Genomic DNA, 20,060 nt, shown 5'->3' with positions numbered 1-20,060 from the left:
CAGTTAAGTTCTACTTAAATTAGCATTATTTTCCACTGACCATAAAAAGCTGGTAGTTTCATTGTAGGCAAGTACTCTCACTGTGTGTTTGTTTGTTTTTTGCAATATTCACAAAAGCACTCAGCAGGCACTAAATGCACGCTCCATGAAGAAAGGTTAAGCGGTTTCCCCAAGACCACAGAAAGGGAACAAGTGAGGGAAGGGGGCACTGAGAGTGCCTCTTCACATCCAGTCACATTTCCATAATTACTGAAGTCGCCTCATTCCCAGCCCAAGAACCAGGCTTTCAAGGGGACATGAAAGGAACACCCTGGAGGTGAGAGCCAGGAAATCGGGAGAGGTGCCTTTCCCGGCATGCTCTGCAGCACACTGAGGGGCGCCAGACGTATCCCGGCGTGCATCGGGGAGCGCCCAAGGGCGATGGTTCTCGGCTCCTGGAGAGGCACGCGAAGTTAAACCGGTAGGTGTGAGCTTACTTAGTTTTGAGACCCGGCTTTCTCGTTTCCCCTTTATGAACGTAACTCCAAAGCGGCGAAAAAGGAGGTCCTTTAACTACCCTCCCTTTCCGCGTGCGAATGACTTTCGGCGCCGCTTCGAGCACGGTGCCAGGTGATTAGCGGTTAGGGGTGGGCCTGAGCTAAACACGTGACCAAACCTGGCAGCCAATGACTAGCCGGGTGGTCCGGCAGCGCGAGGATTCCGGGACCCGTGAGCGGAGCGGCGCGTGGGCCCGTTCCGGTCGGCCCTGGCAGGTACGCGCAGGCGCCTTAGTTGCCACGCGCCCCGTTGGTCCCACGCGCCCAGTGGCGTGTACTTGGCGCGAGGTGTTAAGAGTCTGTTTGGGTGTTTTTGTGGGGGGGGTAGGGGAAAATGGGGGGGCAGTGGCGTCACGTGGACGCCACAGCCAATCGCAGGCTGAGGCGCACCCATAGCTTTCCCCGGCGCCCCGGGGTGCGACGTGTTCAATGAGGTTCGGCTCAGTCCTCACGGCGCGAGCGCTCTTTCGAAGCGCGTGTGCAGCCTGTAAAATCTGGCCACGGGTTTTCGTTGCGTCCTGCCCTTCTGTGAGCACGGACGACAAGTTCTCGGCAAAATGGCTGCTGGAAAGAGTCGCCTAGCAGGGGGAGCGTTGGGGCCGCGTGAAGGTCACATGATGAGGTTGGCAGCGCGTGCTGCTGGCGCGGGGAAGGGGGAGGGTGGTAGGGGAGAGGCGTGGCCAGTCACGTGCCTTTGACTGAGCCGACCTGTGGTTTTCTTTAGCGTCTTTGCTGCGGTCTGATCCGTCTGCTTTTGCTCCTCCCACTTCGAAGCGTGGCAAGCCTCGGCGAGAGGCTGTATGGTGTAGTGGAATGAGCTGTGGTCTGGGAATTAGGGGTTCTGGCGTCTAGGCCTTTGGCTTCTTTCGTAATGATCAAGTCCTGTTGCCATTCTCGGCTTCCATTTTCTCATTTGTATTCTGTGTAGGATTTTTTTAAGTCCTCCCTGTGGTATGTGACCTCTGCCTAATCCCACAGTGTTATGCAGATAACAAAAGAATTAACAACGAAATGAGACGAGCCTGTCTCCCCACAAGAAGAACCCCCCCCCCCCACTATCCCTTCCATTACTGCAGTGATGTAGGAAACCTGGAGGTAATTTCTTGTAATATTTTGGGCATATTTGTCCATGTTTATCAATTGCATTTATACTCTGTGCCTTCCCACTCAGTCATCTGAAAAGTAGTCTGTCTTTTAGAGGGCTAGTCTATGTGTTTCCTGGAAAGAAATCAAGAGGTAAGTAGTATTGTTCTTTAACTGTGGAGCTTGGAAGCCAGTAGTTAGAAGGGATTTGCTAATGCCCCATAAGACTGACTAGAAGGACCTAGAAGTCGTCTTCTCCACTTGGTTGGCCAATATTTGTAAAATTGTTGAGGCTTCCTTGCCACCAGCCTTTGATGTTTTTCATGGTTTTCGCTCCCAGCTCTTCATTTTACCAAGGGTCAGGGCTTTAATGAAATGAGGCAGACATTAATTATGTATTTTTCATATCACTTCTTATGTTTTGTCCTACCCTTTGATGTATCTTAAAGGGCCTTTGAATTTTGTGGGAGCACAATCTGGAAAACCTTTTTTGAGTAATCTTTATAACAGTAGTTACCATTTTTGAACAATTATGATAATTAACATCTTTTTAGCTTAATACTTTATATATCTTGATTCATTTACTTTTGTTAACAAACCTATATAATGTGGGTACTATTTTCTCCATTTTACCAACAAGGAAAATAGCGACAGAGATTAACTTGAACTAGCTCATATGGCTGGTAATTTCACAGAATTCCAACCGTATTACCTTTTGAAAATTTGACAGAATGATTATAAAGTTCATTTGGAAGAATTAATCTGTAAAGTAAGAATCATTTTGAAAGTAAAGTGTGTGTGTTGGGGGGGGCTTGTACTAGTGATTATACAAATAAAACTGATAAAACAGCAGTAGGTCTGCAATAGAGTAGTGAAACAATAATAAATTTAGAAGTATATAAAGCTATTTAGTATTACAAAGATGGCATTTCACATTAGTTGAGAAGGAATTTCAAAATTGTGTTGGAACATTTGGCTGTTTGAAAAGAAAATAAAATGGAATCTTAAAATGTATATGAAATCAACGAATTAAATATTTAAATATAAAATGTGAAGTCAGGCGTCTGGCTGGCTTTGCTGGTAGAGCATGTGACTCTTGATCTTGTGGTTGTAAGTTTGAGCCCCATGTTGGGTTTAGAGATTACCTAAAAATAAAACCTTTAATAATTTTTTTTTAAATGTGTGTTTATTTTTGAGAGAGAGCACGCACGCATGAGTGGGAGAGAGGTAGAGAGAGGGAGGCACATAATCTGAAGCAGGCTCCAGGCTGTGAGTTGTCAGCACAGAACCCAAGGTGAAGTTCTAACCCATGAACTGTGAGATCATGACTTGTGAGCCAAGGTCAGACACTTAACCAACTGAGCCACCCAGGCACCCCAAAAATAAAATCTTAAAAAAAAAAAGTGAAGTCAGAGGGTTACTACTTTAAAAAAATGGGTAAACATTTTTCCAATCTTGAAATGGGATGAGCTGTTTTAAGCATGACTGTAAAGGCAGAATCCATAAAATGGTGGATATTGTTTGAATTAACAATGTGTAGTTGGTAAAAACATTATGAAGACAAATTTATTCGCTTAGTATTGGTTTAACATATTTATGGAGTGCTTACCATGTGCCAGGCATTTTCTCAGGTGTAGGGGATCCAATGATGAGCAATGCTAGGCAGATGGTGGGGGGGAAATTTTTGCATCATGTGTTGGACTTACAAGTATAATCTTAATATATCTAGTAGATGGGCAAAAGACGTGACTAGATAGATCACATACATAGAGAAATGAAAATAATAAAGATAAAAACATTATTTTTCATTTATAAACAAGTAACACAGAACAACTTGCTCCACTCTCCCCCACTTAGTCTGGCAGGTTTGCATGTATGTAATAAACTGTTAATATTGTATTGGCATAGGAGTGAGGAAATTCACACACATATGCTACAGTTAGTGCATGTTTATCTTTGAATATCCTTTTTGAAGGGCATTTTGGCTATCCCTATTGAAAGCATTAAAAACCTGTGTGCCCTTTGACTCACCAGCTTCTCTTCTTGGTTAATTTGTAAGTTTGTAAAGATGTTTATTTAAGAGTTGTCTTTGTAGTATTTTTTATAATAGCTAAAATCTGGAAAAACTTAAATGTTAAATAATAGGGGATTGGTTAAGTAAATATGGTACTTTTATAGAGGAAAATACCTTATAGCCAATAGGCATGATCTAATGACTTAAAAGCATATATTTTGTTAAGTAAAAAAAAGTTATGAAATTATATGCAGTATGATCACATTTTTGTATGATTATGCCTATATGTGTCTACAAGTCTAAAATTTACATAAAAGTCTGAAATGGCATATATCAGGGGCGCCTGAGTGGCTCAGTTGGTTAAGCGTCCGACTTTGGCTCAGGTCATGATCTCACAGTTTGTGAGTTCAAGTCCTGCATCAGGCTCCGTGCTGATAGCTCAGAGCCTGGAGCCTGCTTTGGATTCGGTCTCTTCCTCTCTCTCTGCCTTTACTTAGCTCACACTCTGTCTCTGTCAAAAATAAAAATAATAAACTGGCATACATCAGGGGCGACTGGGTGGCTAAGTCCATTGGTTAAACATCCGACTTCAGCTCAGGTCATGATCTCGCAGTGAGTTTGAGTCCCGCATCAGACTCTGTGCTGACAGCTCAGAGCCTGGAGCCTGCTTCAGATTCTGTTTCCTTCTCTCTTTGCCCCTCCCCCGCTCATGCTCTGTCTGTCTCAAAAATAAATAAACATTAAAAAAAATTAAAATGGCATACTTCAAATGTAAAGTAATGGTGATTTCATTTGCTTGGTAGGGTTTTTGTATGAATTTAAAAGAATAAACATTTTCTTAGAACCGTTTTAGATTTATAGAAAAACTAAAGACAATGTAATTTCCATATATCCAACACCCAGTTTTCCATGTTAACATCTTATGTATGGTATATATGTTATAAAAAATGAACCCCAATGAATATTGATTTATTATTAACTAAAGTCTGTAGTATAAGATGTCATTTTTTAATTTTTTAACGTTCATTTATCTTTAAGAGAGACAGAGTGCAAACTGGGGAGGGGCAGAGAGAGAGAGAAAAGAGAGACACAGAATCTGAAGCAGGCTCCATGTGCTGAGCTGTCAGCACAGAACCTGATATGGGGCTGGAACCTACGAGCTGTGAGATCATGATCTGAGCTAAAGTTGGACACTTAAATGACTGAGCCACCCAGGTGGCACCTCTTTAGTTTTTATTTTTTTTAAGTTTATTCATTTATTTTGAGAGAGAGTGTGTGTGTGTGCGACCACGGGAGGGGCAGAAGGAAAGTGAGAGAGAAAGAATCCCAAGTTTGATGAACCCAAGTTCAGTGCCGAACTTGAACCCAGAAACTGTTGAGATCATGACCCGAGCTAAAATCAGCTGAGCTCGAACCCAGGAACCATGGAATGGTGACCTGAGCCAAAACCGAGAGTTGGACACTTAACTGACTGAACCACCCAGGTGCCTCAGATTTCTTTAGTTTTATCTAATGACGTTTTGTTTTCTTTTGTATTTTTTTAAAGCTTATTTATTTATTTTGAGAGAGACAGAGACAGCATGAGTTGGGGAGGGACAGAGAGAAAGAGACAGAGAATCTTAAGCAGGCTCCATGCTGCCAATGTACAGCTCCATGTGGGGCTGAACTTATGAAACTGTGAGATCATGACCTGAGCCTAAACCAAGAGTTGGGCTCTTAACTGACTGAGACACTCAGGTGCCCCTCTAATGTCCTTTTTCTATTCCAGGATACCACACAAAAAAGTTTTTTAATGTACCAATGCTTTTTATTATTTAAATTCCAGTTGGTTAACTAACACACAATGTAATATTAGTTACAATATAATGATTCATCAGTTCCTTACATCACCCCTGTGTTCATCGTAATACTCCATCACTTATTTAACTATTCCCATTCCCCCCCCCCCCTTCCCTTCTGGTAACCATCAGCTTGTTCTCTGTTCTTGGTTTGCCTGTCTCTTGTTTTTTGTTTTTTCCTTTGCTTATTTGTTTTTGTTTTTTAAATATCTATTTAATTAGTCTCTACCTACAGTGTGGAGCTTGAACTCACAACCCCGAGATCAAGAGTTGTATATTCCACTGACTGAGCCAGCCAGATGCCCCTCATTTGTTTTGTTTCTTAAATTCTACATAATGAGTGAAATCATATGGTATTTGTCTTTCTCTGACTTATTTTGCTTAGCATGGTACTCTCTAGCTCCATCCATGTCATCATAAATGGCAAGATTTCATTCTTTTTTTTATGGCCGAGTAATATCCATCGTGTGCATGTGTGTGCGTGTGTGTATGTATGCCACATCTTCTTTTTTTAAATTTTTTTTAAGGTTTATTCATTTTTTAGAGACAAACACAGAGCATGAGTGGGGGAAGGGTAGAGAGCAAGGGAGACACAGAATTCGAAACAGGCTCCAGGCTCCAGGCTCCAAGCTGTCAGCACAGAGCCCGATCTGGGGCTCGAACCCACGAACTGTGAGATCATGACCTGAGTGGAAGTCATACGCTCAACCAGCTGAGCCACCCATGTGCTCCTCACATCTTCTTTATCTATTCGTCAATCATTGGACACTTGGGCAGTTTCCATAATTTGGCTATTGTTGATAATGCTGATATACTAATTCTTTATTATTGGATGAAATTCCAGGGAAGAAGGTGTGAGAGGGGAAAAGGAAATGAGGTAGGGAAAAAGTGAAAACAAATAAGGAATGTGCTATCAAGATGGCTATAGCTTCACTGCAAACAAAGCTGATTGCTTGATCTTCCAAGGCATCTCCAGAGAGTTCACAGGAAGTTATTGCCTTTTAGCACCATTACACAGCCACAATACTTTGAGTAATTATGTCTCTTTGAGATCCTTTTAGCTATGATAGCTTCTCAGACTGTCTTTTGGCATATGAAAATTTATTGTCATGTTTTTACTATCAAAACTTATCATCTTGATTCTTCCTTCTGCCTTTGTACAAAGCAAAAAGAGAGACATTGGCTACTTTGACAACCATAACACAAACTCCAGGAATGTCACTGACAGCATGACCTTTGTGACCAAATCCCACAATCGGAACCTCATCATTTTCTTCAATAAAATTCAGACAACCATCGTTGGGTACAGGGCTGTGATTTTTTTTTTTTTTTTTGGTCATTCTTGATCAGCTGGGCTCTGACATGCTTCCTGATGGCAGAATTTGGCTGTTTGGCTTCAACCTCTACTTTTTCCAGCACAATTCCCTTTGCATGGGAAGTGCCTCCAAAAGGGTTGGCCTACAGGGCTGTGCCCAAATGGGCTTGCTTGTACTGTTTACCATGCCACTTCTGATCCCCTCTGTGGCAATGGAGCTTCTTGGCAGTATGAAGACCATGACATTTGCCCATTCTGCCAGTGCCATGGGCCTGAGCAAAAGAACTCAGAATTTATTTTTGATAATCTTGACAGTTTTGAGGCATACTGGTCAGTATTTTGTAATGTGTCCCTCATTTGGGGTTTGGTATTTTTCTCATTATTGATTGGGGTTAGAGTACAGACTATCAGTATGACTTATTACTCTTGGTGTTGACCTTCATCACCTGTCTGTGAGTTTTTTTTAAAGCATATTTTGAAATACGTTTTTTTAATGTTTATTTTATTTTTGAGAGAGAAAGAGTGGAGGAGGAGAGAGAGGGAGACAGAGGATCCAAAGCAGGCTACATCCTGACAGGAGAGAGCTCAATACGGGCTCAAACTCAGGATCTGTGAGATCATGACTTGAACTGAAGTTGGATACTTAGCTGACTGAGCCACCCAGGCACTCCTGAATTTGTTTTTCAAATGTTTGCTTTTCTGTATTTCTTTTTCTGTACTTTTTCTTAAAAAAAAACAAACACAAAACAAAACAAAAACCAACTTGTGTTACTTGCAATGCAAAAAATGTTATAACCTTCTTTATGGTTATATCTGTCAATATTTATAGCATGTATAATCAGTACATTGAAAATTCTGATAATGTACAAAGAGGATAATGGAAGTTATAGTCAAAATAACTGAACAAGTTGCTGACAGGGCTAATTATAGAAAGGAATTAAAGGCATTAGTATAGTATGGCTTGTTTTAACAGTCTTTAAACTATTTTATATCTCTGTTCTAGGAAGAAAAGCCTGATAATCGTGAAATAGATCTAAATCCAAAAGTGGGGAAGCAATTAGTTATGCATGACAGGAGAAAAATATAAATAAGATCAGGGGCACCTGGGTGGCTCAGTTGGTAAAGTGCCTGACTCTTTGTTTTAGCTCAGGTTGTGATCTCTTGATTAGTGGGATCAAGTCCTGCATGGAGCTTTGTGCTGATGGTGTGGAGCCTGCTTGGGATTTTCTCTCCCTCTCTCTCTCTCTGCCCCTCCTCTGGTTGCATACTCTTTCTCAGAATAAAAAATAAATTAAAAATCTTAAGATTAGACCAATTAAGTTAATTTGTTCATTCAACAACAAATAATGAGCCCTGTCGTATGCCAATGATTATACTAAGTCTAAGGATTGAACAGTGAGTAAGTCCTTTCTCTTATGGAATTTATATTCTAGTTAGACACTAATAAATAATATGATTTCTGATATTATAAAAATGCTGTGAAGAAAATATTATGAGAGAATAGTGAGTGGTGGTGGTGGGTTTGGTGGTTCTTTTAGATAGGTTGTCAGGTAATGTTTCTACATTATCTCTGAACGCTTGAGCATAATATGAAGGCTTGAGCATAAAGAGACCTGAATGATAAGGAGTGTGCCATACCACCATGGATCATTTCAAATGGTGTGAGAGAATACTAATGCAAAGACTGAGGTGAGAATCAGTTTGTGATTTTCGAGGAAGTACGAAAAGGCTAGTGTGCTATAGTTGGGAGATTCTTGCTGGAGTAATAATTGGAAGTGGTGGTGGTGAGATACAGTGGTAGGAAATGATACTGGGTAGTTGGTGGTTTCAAATGGTATAGAGTCTGGTACACCAGAAGGGCTTTGTATTTCATTCTAGTGTGATGGGATTCATTGGACATTTTTTTTTTTTTTAATTTTTTTTTTTCAACGTTTATTTATTTTTGGGACAGAGAGAGACAGAGCATGAACGGGGGAGGGGCAGAGAGAGAGAAAGACACAGAATTGGAAACCGGCTCCAGGCTCCGAGCCATCAGCCCAGAGCCTGACGCGGGGCTCGAACTCACGGAGCACGAGATCGTGACCTGGCTGACGTCAGACGCTTAACCGACTGCGCCACCCAGGCGCCCCTCATTGGACAGTTTTATAAAGAAAAATGACACAGCCTAATTTATGTTTTAAAAAGGTCACTTTGACTGCTATAGAGATAAGAGGGATAGTAGGAGACCATATAGGAAGTCACTGGAATGGTAAGATGCAGTATGATGGCTTGGATCAGGGAGGCAGTGATGCAGTGAGAAGGGGTCCGATTCAGGGTACATTTTGAAGGTAGAACGAATAGAATTTGCTGATAGGTTAGTTGTGGGAGGTGAGAGAAAGAGGGAATCAAAGATGATAAATTTTTTAGCTGTAGCAACTGGTGCCATGTACAGAGGTGAAAACTAGAAGGAGTTAGTTAGTTTGGGGTTTACTATGAAGAGTTGAATTGGATAGTGTTGAGTTTGAGATATTACTAGATATCTAGTAATAACCACTGAGGAAGCAGTTGACTGTTTAAGTCTGGAGCTTAGAGTTAAAGTCAGGTCCGTGAATATAATATACATTTGGGATGCCATCAGTATATAGTGGTTTTTTTTTTTTTAATTTTTTAATGTTTATTTCTTTTTGAGAGAGAGAGAGACAGAGACAGAGCGTGAGTGGGGAAGGGGCAGAAAGAGAGAGGGAGACACAGAATCCGAAGCAGGCTTCAGGCTCTGAGCTGTCAGCACAGAGCCCCATGCGGGGCTCGAACTCACAAACTGTGAGATCATGACCTGAGCTTAAGTCGGACACTTAACCGACTGAGCCACCCAGGTGCCCCTGTATATAGTGTTTTAAAAATATGGGTCTCATAAGATCAGGCAGGGAGTAAAGAGGGCCAGTGACTGAGCCCTGAGACTCTGTTGAAAGCATGGACAGAGGAATAAGTTATACTTAGATTTCTTTTGTATCTTCATCACAATACTCAGCTTTGTCTATATGGTACAGTATTAAATCATGCCTTTAAGATGATTGTAATATGACCTCTTTCTGTTTTATGAACTGATTCTGCAGATTTTTGTCACTGCCTACCTGAAGATTTCCACTTTGTGTCCATTACCTGGGAGCATAAATTCCAACTTGCATAGCTTTCATACCAGACCCATCATTGTCTAACTCTCCCTCTCCCTCCATATCCTGCCATGCCCAGTGTGCTCTGCTTGTGTATAGCCCTGCACTTGCCAGGAGTACTCTTTCTCCTCTTCTTACTTTTTGCCTCAAACTCCTGCTCAGTCTTCAATGTCCAGCTTAAATTTGGTGCGTAATTTCCACAGAAGTTGTCTCCTCGCTGCATGGTGCTTCTTCAGCTCTGTCGTTGGTACTTTAATTTATAGCAGATCACCAAATCAGTTGATATTTTGACTGGTTTTTTTATTCATTTGTTTTTTTTTTTCAGTGCTTAGCATGTGGTAGATGTTCAATCATAATGCTTTGAAAAAGATTGGAAGTTTTGTTTTGGGAAAAGAGTAAATAATTACAACTAGATCTTATAATGCACAGTAGTATAGATTGTTAGCTGAGATTTTCAGGATTTTTTTTTTAATGGTCAGTTTTTGGTTTTAATGATATTGTGATAGAATTTAGCTAGTACAAAGTTTAATGAAATGGTGTCAGAAGTCTTAATTCAGAGACATTTTAGGAATGTTTTAATCTCTAGGGCTGAATAATGCTTATTTCTCTGGAGGCGAGCTTTTATAATAGATTCTTCCTTCACTTGCCTACTTTCCCACCCACCTTCTCAGTAGTCAGGAATTCTATTTTAACATTACACGTGTACTTTGAGCTCTTTGCTAGGAAGAAGCCTAATGTAAAAATCCAGTAGAATCAGCAGTACTCGCCCCAGGAATGTCCATTAAACTGTTGCATAGAGGGAGGCTTAGTGGTGTAAATTGTAGGTGTGAGGGTTTCAGTCTGTGAGCTCAAAGTAGGGTTAATTATTTTGTCATTCAGTCCTAAGCATGTATTGAACACCTACCATATATGGGCACTGTATGAGGTGTTGTGGGGGACTCACAAAAGAAATAAAAGACATGGTTCTCTGCACATGAATATCTGACAACTTAGTGGAAGAACTGAAACGTAACATTAAAAAATAATCTTAACAAGCGGTGTATCATTAAGTGCAAAGTACTGGGGTATAAATCAAGGAGTTTGCATTTCTTAAGTACATAATCATATTCTCAGGGTTATATGCAGTCTTATCTTGCATCAGTTTTCAACATTTTGATTTTCAAACTCTGCATTTTCTCCTATCCTTTAACATTTTTAGTTTCATTAAGATACTGATTTGGCTCTTTGTTGGATATAACAAAAGCCCTATGTTGGAAGAGATTGTCCTGCCAGTACTTGGATTCAAGCATTTTATTTTTTCATGTCTGCAAAGAAAATATTATACATAATTTAAAAAAGGTAGAATGTCGTTTATCCTTTATAAGTGTGACTGTGGCATACTTTAATAGTTGTTCTATGTGTAGGTTTTCCTAGACGTATTTTTCTATCTAAAGGTGGGGAGAAGATTATAGAACATAGGAAACAAATTTTGTGGGTATGTGAATAGGAGTTTAAAAATACTGATTTTTGTATTTGGATTACAAAAGCAGTTTTATAATTCAGATTTGAAGAATTAAAAAACCTAGATAAACACAAAGAAAGAGATAAAAAAAAGTTTTTAAAATATTTTATTTTTTGCATTCAACGTGGGGCTTCAACTCCCAGCCCTGAGATCAAGAGTTTATGCTCTCCCGACTGAGCCAGCCAGGCACCCCAGGAGATAAAAATTTTTAATATGCTATCACTGTTAACCTTACTGATATGCATCTAGGCTTATTTTATTTTATGCCTTTTTGTTTTAGTGGAAAGTTTTGTTCTTTTAGTAAATAAAATGAATAACTTAGATACCTTTAAAAGCAAGCGGCTATTGTCTTTCCATAAGGTTTATCTAATCAGATTAGTCTCTACACAGTTCTTCAGTGACTTCTCAGAATAAATGGAATCAAGTTGAGACAAGTTCAGATTCTTTAGCTTAGTACATGAAGCCTGCTACTGTATAGTTTATGTCATTTGCCATGCTTCTCCCTCATACATAGCTTTGATTTATCTGTACTACATGTACTACTTTCAGGCCTGTGGACAGGGGTTGGCAAACTTTTTCTCTAAAGGGCAAGATAATATTAAACTTTTTTTAATGTTTATTCATTTTTGAGAAAGAGACAGAGACAGAGCATGAGCAGAGGAGGGGCAGAAAAAGAGGGAGACACAGAATCTGAAGCAGGCTCCAGGCTCCAAGCTGTCAGCACAGACAGCTACCGCGGGGCTCAAACTCATGAACTGTGAGATCATGACCTGAGCTGAAATCAGATGCTCAACCAACTGAGCCACCTGGGTGCCCCTTAAGCTTTGTGGGTCTTATTGTTTCTGTCACACCTATGCAACTCTGCTGTGGTAGCATGAAATCAGCCATAGACAGCATGTAAACAAATGATTATGGCTGTGTTCCAGGAAAACTTTATGGGCGCCGAAATTGGAATTTCATTTAATTCTTGCATGTCATAAAATTTTATTTTAACTTTTTTTTCAACCATTAAAAATGTAAAAACCATTCTTAGTTTGTGGGCTGTACAAAAACCCATGGGAGAACATGACTTATAGGGCTGCAGTTTGCTGACCCCTGCTCTAGTGTACCAAACTTGCTGTGCCTCTGTCTTACTCAGTACCTCCTACGTTCTGTATTCTTCCCTAATGTGACTGTTTTGATCAAAACTACCTTAGATGTCGTAATCTCAGTGAAGTCACAATTTGTTTTAGATCTTTTTCTGGTGATGGAAATATTTTGTTCAAACCTCTGTCATTGTGCTTATATACTGCTGTATTTTTTTTTAAATTGTAGTAAAATATATATAAAATATACCATTGTAACCATTTTTAAATGTACAGATTTTTGACATTAAGTACATTCACATTGTTGTGCAACCAGTCACCACCATTCGTCTCCAGAATTTTCATCTTTCTAAGCCGAATCTCTGTATTCAGAAAATACTAGCTTACTGTTCTTTCCCTCCAGCCCCTGGAAACCACATTCTACTTCTGTCTCTATGAATTTAACTACTTTAGGTACCTCCCATAAGTGGAATCAGGCAAAATATTTGTCCTTTTGGAACTACCTTCGTTTAGCCTAATGTCTTCAGGGTTCATCCGTGTCATAGCATGTGTTAGAATTTCTTTTTAAGGGTGAATAATATTCCATTGTATGTAGATACCACATTTTTTTTTGTTTACAGCAGAATCTGAAGCAGGCTTCAGGCTCTGAGCTGTCCACATGGAGCTTGACACGGGGCTCAAACCCATAAGCGGTGAGATCATGACCTGAAGTTGGACACTTAACTGACTTAGCCACCCAGGCCCCCCTCTGTTTTCAATTGTTATGAGTGTATATCTAGAAGTAGAATTGTTGAATCATATTGCTTAATTTTTTGAGGCACTGCAGTGGTTGAACCATTATTATTGATGTTTTAAAATACTTTTTTGGGAATAATTTTAGATTTATAGAAAGGTTGCAAAGATCATACAGGATTTTTGTATACCCATGACCAAATTTACTCTAACGTTTACATTTTTTTCTTTTAAATGTTTATTTATTTATTTAGAGAGAGAGAGAGAGAGAGAAGTGCAAATGGAAAGGAACAGAGAGAGAGATCGAGAGAATCCCAAGCAGGCTTTGTGCTGTAAGTAAAGAGCCTGATACAGGGATCCATCTCATAAACTGCATGATCATGACCTGAGTTGAAATCAAGAGTAGGAAGGTCAACAGCTGAGCTACCCAGGCACCCCTCCCCTAATGTTAACATCTTACATTACTGTGGTACATTTGTCAAAACCAAGAAACCAATATTGTTATATCACTGTTAGTAAACTCCAGACTTGACTTGGATTTCATTAGTTTTTCTATTAAAGTCCATATTCTGTTCCAGGATCTAAATGAGGATACTGCATTGCAGTTAGTCTGTATGTTGTCTATTATACTTAATGTGGAGAGTGGTACATAACAAAAGGAGAATGTTTCTTGAATAAATTAATCACCTTTTAATTTCTCTCTCTCTCTCTCTCTCTCTCTCTCTCTCTCTCTCTCTCTCTTTTTTAATGTTTAGTTTTTGAGAGAAAGAGCGCAAGTGGGGCAGGGGCAGAGAGAGGGGACAGAGGATCCAAAGCAGGCTCTTCGCTGACAGCAGCGAGCCCAGTGTTGGGCTGTAACCCACAAATGGCGGGATCATGACCTAACCAAGGTTGGTTGCTCAACTAACTGAGCCACCCATAGGTGCCCCCTCCCCCCCCTTTTTTTTCTTTTTTAAAGTTGATTTATTTTGAGAGAGGGAGTGTGTGTGCAGGGGAGAGGTAGAGAGCGCAGGAGAGAGAGAATCCCTAGCAGGCTCTGCACTGTCAGCACAGAGCCTGATGAGGAGCTCTGTCCTACAAAACTGCAAGATCTTGACCTGAGGCAAAACCAAGAGTTGGATGCTTAACTGACTGAGCCCTCCAGGGGTCCTATAATTTTTCTCTCCTTTTTTTGGAATGTTCATTAACCTTCCTTTAGGTTTAGTTAACTGATTTATTTTCCCTTCTTCCTTTCCTTTTCCTCTACCACCTGTTTCTAAGGCCCATTCCAATTTTTTTCACTATTTTTGAAGAAAAGTAATCATGGTATATGGGGCAAAGACCATTAACTATGTACTCAAATTTGCTCTCCCTTTTTTGGGGGCACACAGCTAGTCAGATTTCCCCAATCACTATTGTAGTTTGAGTAGATCGCATGACTTACTTTCTCTAGTGGAATGTGAATGGTAGTGGGCCTGACCTCCCTCATGTGTTCTTTTGTTTGCCTCCCGTGGCTATATGGGATGTAACATCTGGGACAGCCTCGGAAGCCTTGTATTCAAGATAGAATTGTTGTCAGCCTCAGTCTTGGGATGACTCTGGAAGGGAACTGGCTTAATTAATGATCTGAATATTCACTCACCAGACTGGTAATTGGGGATCTCTTTGTGTAGCCTAGCCTAATAAGTATACTGCATGCCTACTTTTGATTTGGATTTATATGAACCTTGATTTTTTTTTTTAAAGTTTATTTATTTTGAGAGAGAGAAAGAGCAGGTGAGAGAGCAGAGAGGGACAGTGAGAGAGGGAAAGAGAATCCCAAGCAGGCTTCATGCTGTCAGTGCAGAGCCAGTCTTGGGGCTCGAGCCCATGAACTGTGAGATCATGACCTGAGCTGAAATCAAGAGTCGAATGCTTAACTGAATGAGCCCCACTAGGGGCCCCTGAACCTTGAGTGTTGATTTAATTAGCATTATATAATTATATTGGGAAGACTAGGGAATGGGAAGTGTGCATGTACATGGAGATGTGAAGAGGAAGGAGAGCTAGATCTCATATGGTGGGAAGTTAATAGTGCCTAAAACTGGAGAAAAGAAGAAAAAAGCATGTAATGATAAGGAGGTGTCCTTATTCTTGATTCTTGATTCATGATTTCAAGAATCAGCCATGAAAGTTGAAAATTTGACCCTGGGAATTGGGAAATTGTTATAGTGGAAGATAACTGACTTTTGTAAAAAGCCATTGTATGTATTATCTCTTTAGTCTCTGTTCATGGATAACTTTGATAAAACAAAACAAACCGGATTGAAGATCCGGGTAAAGAACAAGAACAAAAAACCCCAGATTCTGAGTCTTCTTTACAAAGCCACAAAAGGCTATCAGTCACTTTTTGCTAAATATATCTGGTGATAGCTTACCACTTTGTGATAAAACTTGTATTATTGTTGTGTGGTTTTAGAGGTCAGGGATTTTTCCTTGTACTGACATGACATCATCCGTCCAGAAACTTCCATTCCAGGACCCTCTAGAGCATATGGAATATTTTATCCCTGCTTCCATGACATCCTTCAAATGACCCTTTTACATTATCTTCATAAAAAAAATTATCTTCTCACATCTTAAATTTTCTAGGCAGTGATAATGAAAATCATTTTTGATTTTGAGACCAATTATCATCAAATCCTTGCAAATTCTTGTGGACTGTTCAGTGGCTCATGACTGATTTTTGGATGTCGATTTGTTGGTTCTGCATAGACTTTCCAGGAATTTGAGGAAGTTCCTCTGGGCTTGGTGGTGCACTCTCACATGCCACAGAATTCTGTCCTTACCAATAGCAAGGCAGTGTTCTGAAGAGAGCCCAGGTCTCCTACTCTCACCTCAACACAAATTCTTTTTATACTTGAGGTTTTGCCTGGAGTGATTGGATATGGCTTGTTTCTTTCTTATTTAAGCATGTTAGTCCTAATGTTGTGGGCTGCTACTATCAATTTTGTCATCCTGCTGCAAAACCAACAGCTCACTGCCTATTCTGCCCACATTCCTCTGGAGAAGGAAGTGATGGCCATTCTGGTCCTTTGTTGCACTTACAGCAAAGGCTGGATATAACATGTGTGAAAGAATAGAAGAATAGTTAGTAAATTGTAGTATTAAAAGTAGAAAATACAGGGGTGCCCAGGTGGCTCATTTGATAGGGCATCTGACTCTTGATCTCGGGGTTGTGGGTTCAAGCACCACACTGTCTTGAAGCCTCCTTAAAAAAAAAAAAAAAGAAAAAGAAAAAATACAAATTAAAAGCTCTGTAGCAACTTGGAAAATATGTTCTCAAATTAATGGTAAATGAAGAGTAGAACCCCAAGTGCCAAGATTATTGCTTTAAATTATCAAAAAATTAAATATATATAAAAAATATATATGTGCATATGGAAATTCAGAGTTATGGTTAGTGGTAAGATTGTAGGTATCTGAAATTATGTTATTTCTTGTTTTATTTTTTGTGTTCCTCTCTAGAAAGTAAGCTTTAAGAGGGTGAGGGATTTTTGTCCCAGAACAGTTCCTGGCCTATAGTAGTTTTTCAATAAATACTTGTTGATTATTTAATGAATTAATGGCTTTAATGTTTAATGCTCTGGTAATGCTTATTAAAATTAAACACAAAAAACTAAGAAAATTGTCAATGATTAAAAAAAAAACTTTTTAAATGTTTATTTTTGAGAGACAGAGTGTGAGCAGGGGAGGGGCAGAGAGAGAGGAAGACACAGAACCTGAAGTAGGCTCCAGGCTCTGAGCTGTTAGCACAGAGCCTCACCTGTGGCTGGAACTCAGAAACCGTGAGATAGTGACCTGAGTGACCTGAGTGAGTGACCTGATAGTGACCTAAAGTCACACGTTTAACTGACTGAGCCATTCAAGTGCCCCTCAATGATTTCAGTCTTCGTTTAATACATTGTAGGTTCTGCATATTCTCACCACCTTTACTGACCTCCTTTGGTCCTCTTAAAACATGATGCCCCAAGGGATACCTCAGTGCTTCAGTCAGTTAAGGGGCCAACTTCAGCTCAGGTCATGATCTCACAGTTCGTGGGTTTGAGCCCCGCGTCGCACTGACAGTTCAGATCCTGGAGCCTGCTTCAGATTGTGTCTCCCGCTCTCTCTGCCCCTCCTCTGCTCATGCTCTGTCTCTCTCTCTCAAATATAAAATAAAACATAAAAAAATAAGATAAATGTTAAAAAAGATGATGCCCCAAACAATATATTAGTCCAGATTTAGGCAAGCCGGTTTAGCATATAAAGGAATTATTTCTTCTCAGGATCTGGATGCCATACCTCCATTGTAGAGTTTTTTGCAGATGTGTCCCACTGTTGGCTTATATTGAACTTAATTTGTTGGTATTTAAAATTTTAGTTTTGCTAGGAGCATCTGGCTGACTCAGAACATGTGAGTCTTGGTCTTGGGACTCTTAGTTTGAACCCCATGTTGAGTATAGAGATTACTTGAAAATAAAATCTTTAAGAGAAAAAATTTAGTTTTCCTAATACATTTTATAAGAATTGCTAACTCTTTCCCCAGTGTTTTTACTTGCTGATACACTAGAACTGGCCAGCTTGCTTTTCATGTATTTTTGTCTTCCCTGTTCACTTTCACTAGAAGTGGTAATAAGTAGTAGAACATTTGGAGTGCCTGGCTGGCTCAGTCGGTAGAGCATGTAACTCTTGATCTTGAGGTTGTGAGTTTGAGCCCCATATTGGACATAGAGCTTACTTAAAAAAAAAAAAAAATTCAAAAGATGGGTAGCCAGAGAATAAAAGAAATAAAACCTCTGGAAATTTACACATTTTACAATTATTCTCCAAATAATTTAATGATGACTATATGTTTCCTAGGGGCCTTCTTCAGAATTCCTGAAAAGGCAGGAGGTAAGTACCTGGGTAAAAATCAGAAACTGATCTCTTGGGCACTGTCTTCAAGTGACATTGCAAACCTGTTTTTTCCCAGGAAAATGCGAATTATAGTCTTATTCTGATTTCCCAACATTATATTCAAATTCTTGTCAACTCCTATAGGCCCTCCATTTTCCTGGTTGTCATTGATTTTTATATTCATAGACTAGGGGTTGGCAAATTTTTTTTGTAAAGGACCAGATAGTAAATATTTTAGGCTTTATGGGCTAGAGGGTCTGTGCCTCAACATTTCAACTGTTCTCTTGTATCAGAAAAGCACCCATAGGTGATACATAAATGAATGAACATGGCTGTGTTTCAGTAAGACTATTTATAAAAACAAACATTAGACCAACCAACCAACAAACAAACACTAGGCCAAGTAGTTTGATGACCCTGATCATAGACCTTTTACCATTCATGAAGATAGAATAATAGAAATCTAGGTTGGAAGTCATTTTCTTTCAGAATTTTTGAAGTTTTTATTTATTAATTTTGAGAAGGGAGGGGCAGAGAGAGGGGGAGAGAGAATCCTTAGCAGGCTCCGTAGACTGTCGTCGCACCCATAGACCTATGAGGGGCTCCATTTCATGACTTTGAGATCATAACCTGAACCGAAATCAAGAGTTGGATGCTTAATCCACTGAGCCGCCCAGGCGCGCCCCCCCCCCACCCCCCAGTCTGAATGCCTCTTAACAGGTTGCTTAAATTCTCATCACTTTCCTTATCAGTACAATAAGGAAAATAAAATCTACCTCAGGCCTTTCTGAAGATTAATGAGATTAAGAATGTAAAGTGCTAAAAACAATGCTTGGCATATAGTAAGCACTTACTAAATGGTGATGTAATCATCATTTTACAAACTGAAATGCCTTTTTCAGTGGTTTTGGCAGGATTCCTATGGTGTGGAGTCTTTTTTTTTTTTTTTTTTTTTTTGGTGGAGTTTTGATTTCATAGACCAAAGTCCGGGATAACTTGAAGTGTTTGTTACTAGAAGATTTTAAGGTAAAGGAATGGGAATGGGATAGTCCTATAGCCCTGAGCCCTTTCTCTCTAGGGAAAATAGAGAAAATAAGAGTCACATAGAATTTGGTCTCAAGTCGTACTCCCTGAGTTAGAGAGGTCAGAGTACACGTGTACCTTTCTCCCCGCTGGGTGACCTCTTACCAGGATTATTTGTGTTAATGTCAATCATAGTGTTTTCCAAGCTGTTAAGTGTATATATATTTTCAAAATGAAAGCTTTTCAGCCCTGGATGTTACTTTTCAGTTGTGTTTTTTTTTTTTTTTTTTTTTTAAATTTTGTTTTTCAACATTTTGAATTTATTTTTGGGACAGAGAGAGACAGAGCATGAACGGGGGAGGGGCAGAGAGAGAGGGAGACACAGAATCGGAAACAGGCTCCAGGCTCTGAGCCATCAGCCCAGAGCCCGACGCGGGGCTCGAACTCCCGGACCGCGAGATCGTGACCTGGCTGAAGTCGGACGCTTAACCGACTGCGCCACCCAGGCGCCCCACTTTTCAGTTGTTTTAAGGTGTTATAACTGCCTTTTAATTTTATATAGTGCCAGTTCTTGCACCCAGCATTTTATATTGCCTCTGAGAATTTAAGATAATTAGATCAATAGAGGTAACCAATATTGGTGCCATTTGAAACAGCAGATTTTTCCGGATTGAAATATTTTTATTTTTTTGAACATATTTCATTTATTTACTACTGATAACAGTATTTTTAAATAACTCATTTGAGCAGGTTATTTTTCTTGGAGGTAACATTAATGGAATGGAAAACCTCTATGAATTAATATGCATAAAAATTACCAATGCTATGACTAAGTTTGATGTATTTAAAACAATTATGTCAGTGATTAGGTGGCATAGTCAGAAAGTT

The 20,060-nt window shown here is 39.7% G+C and overlaps 1 protein-coding gene and 1 pseudogene across 2 annotated transcripts in view; one reads left to right on the top strand and one right to left on the bottom strand.

Moving 5' to 3' along the window:
* Positions 1–394: 394 nt before the first annotated feature.
* MGA (MAX dimerization protein MGA) overlaps positions 395–20,060 on the top strand; it is a 170,331-nt gene continuing 150,665 nt past the window's right edge. The window contains exon 1 of one of the 2 annotated variants that reach the window (XM_047864126.1): positions 395–460. The gene's annotated coding sequence lies outside the window, so the exon portion shown is untranslated. Of the gene's footprint in view, positions 461–655; positions 753–20,060 lie in introns of those variants that run through there. The other variant, XM_047864124.1, reaches the window with a different exon arrangement.
* LOC125168058 (40S ribosomal protein S23-like) lies at positions 6,593–7,040 on the bottom strand (annotated as a pseudogene).

The sequence above is a fragment of the Prionailurus viverrinus genome, chromosome B3 (genome assembly GCF_022837055.1).
Source record: "Prionailurus viverrinus isolate Anna chromosome B3, UM_Priviv_1.0, whole genome shotgun sequence".
In the NCBI taxonomy this organism is placed as follows: Eukaryota; Metazoa; Chordata; class Mammalia; order Carnivora; family Felidae; genus Prionailurus; species Prionailurus viverrinus.
This window is presented reverse-complemented; position numbering and strand designations above follow the sequence as displayed.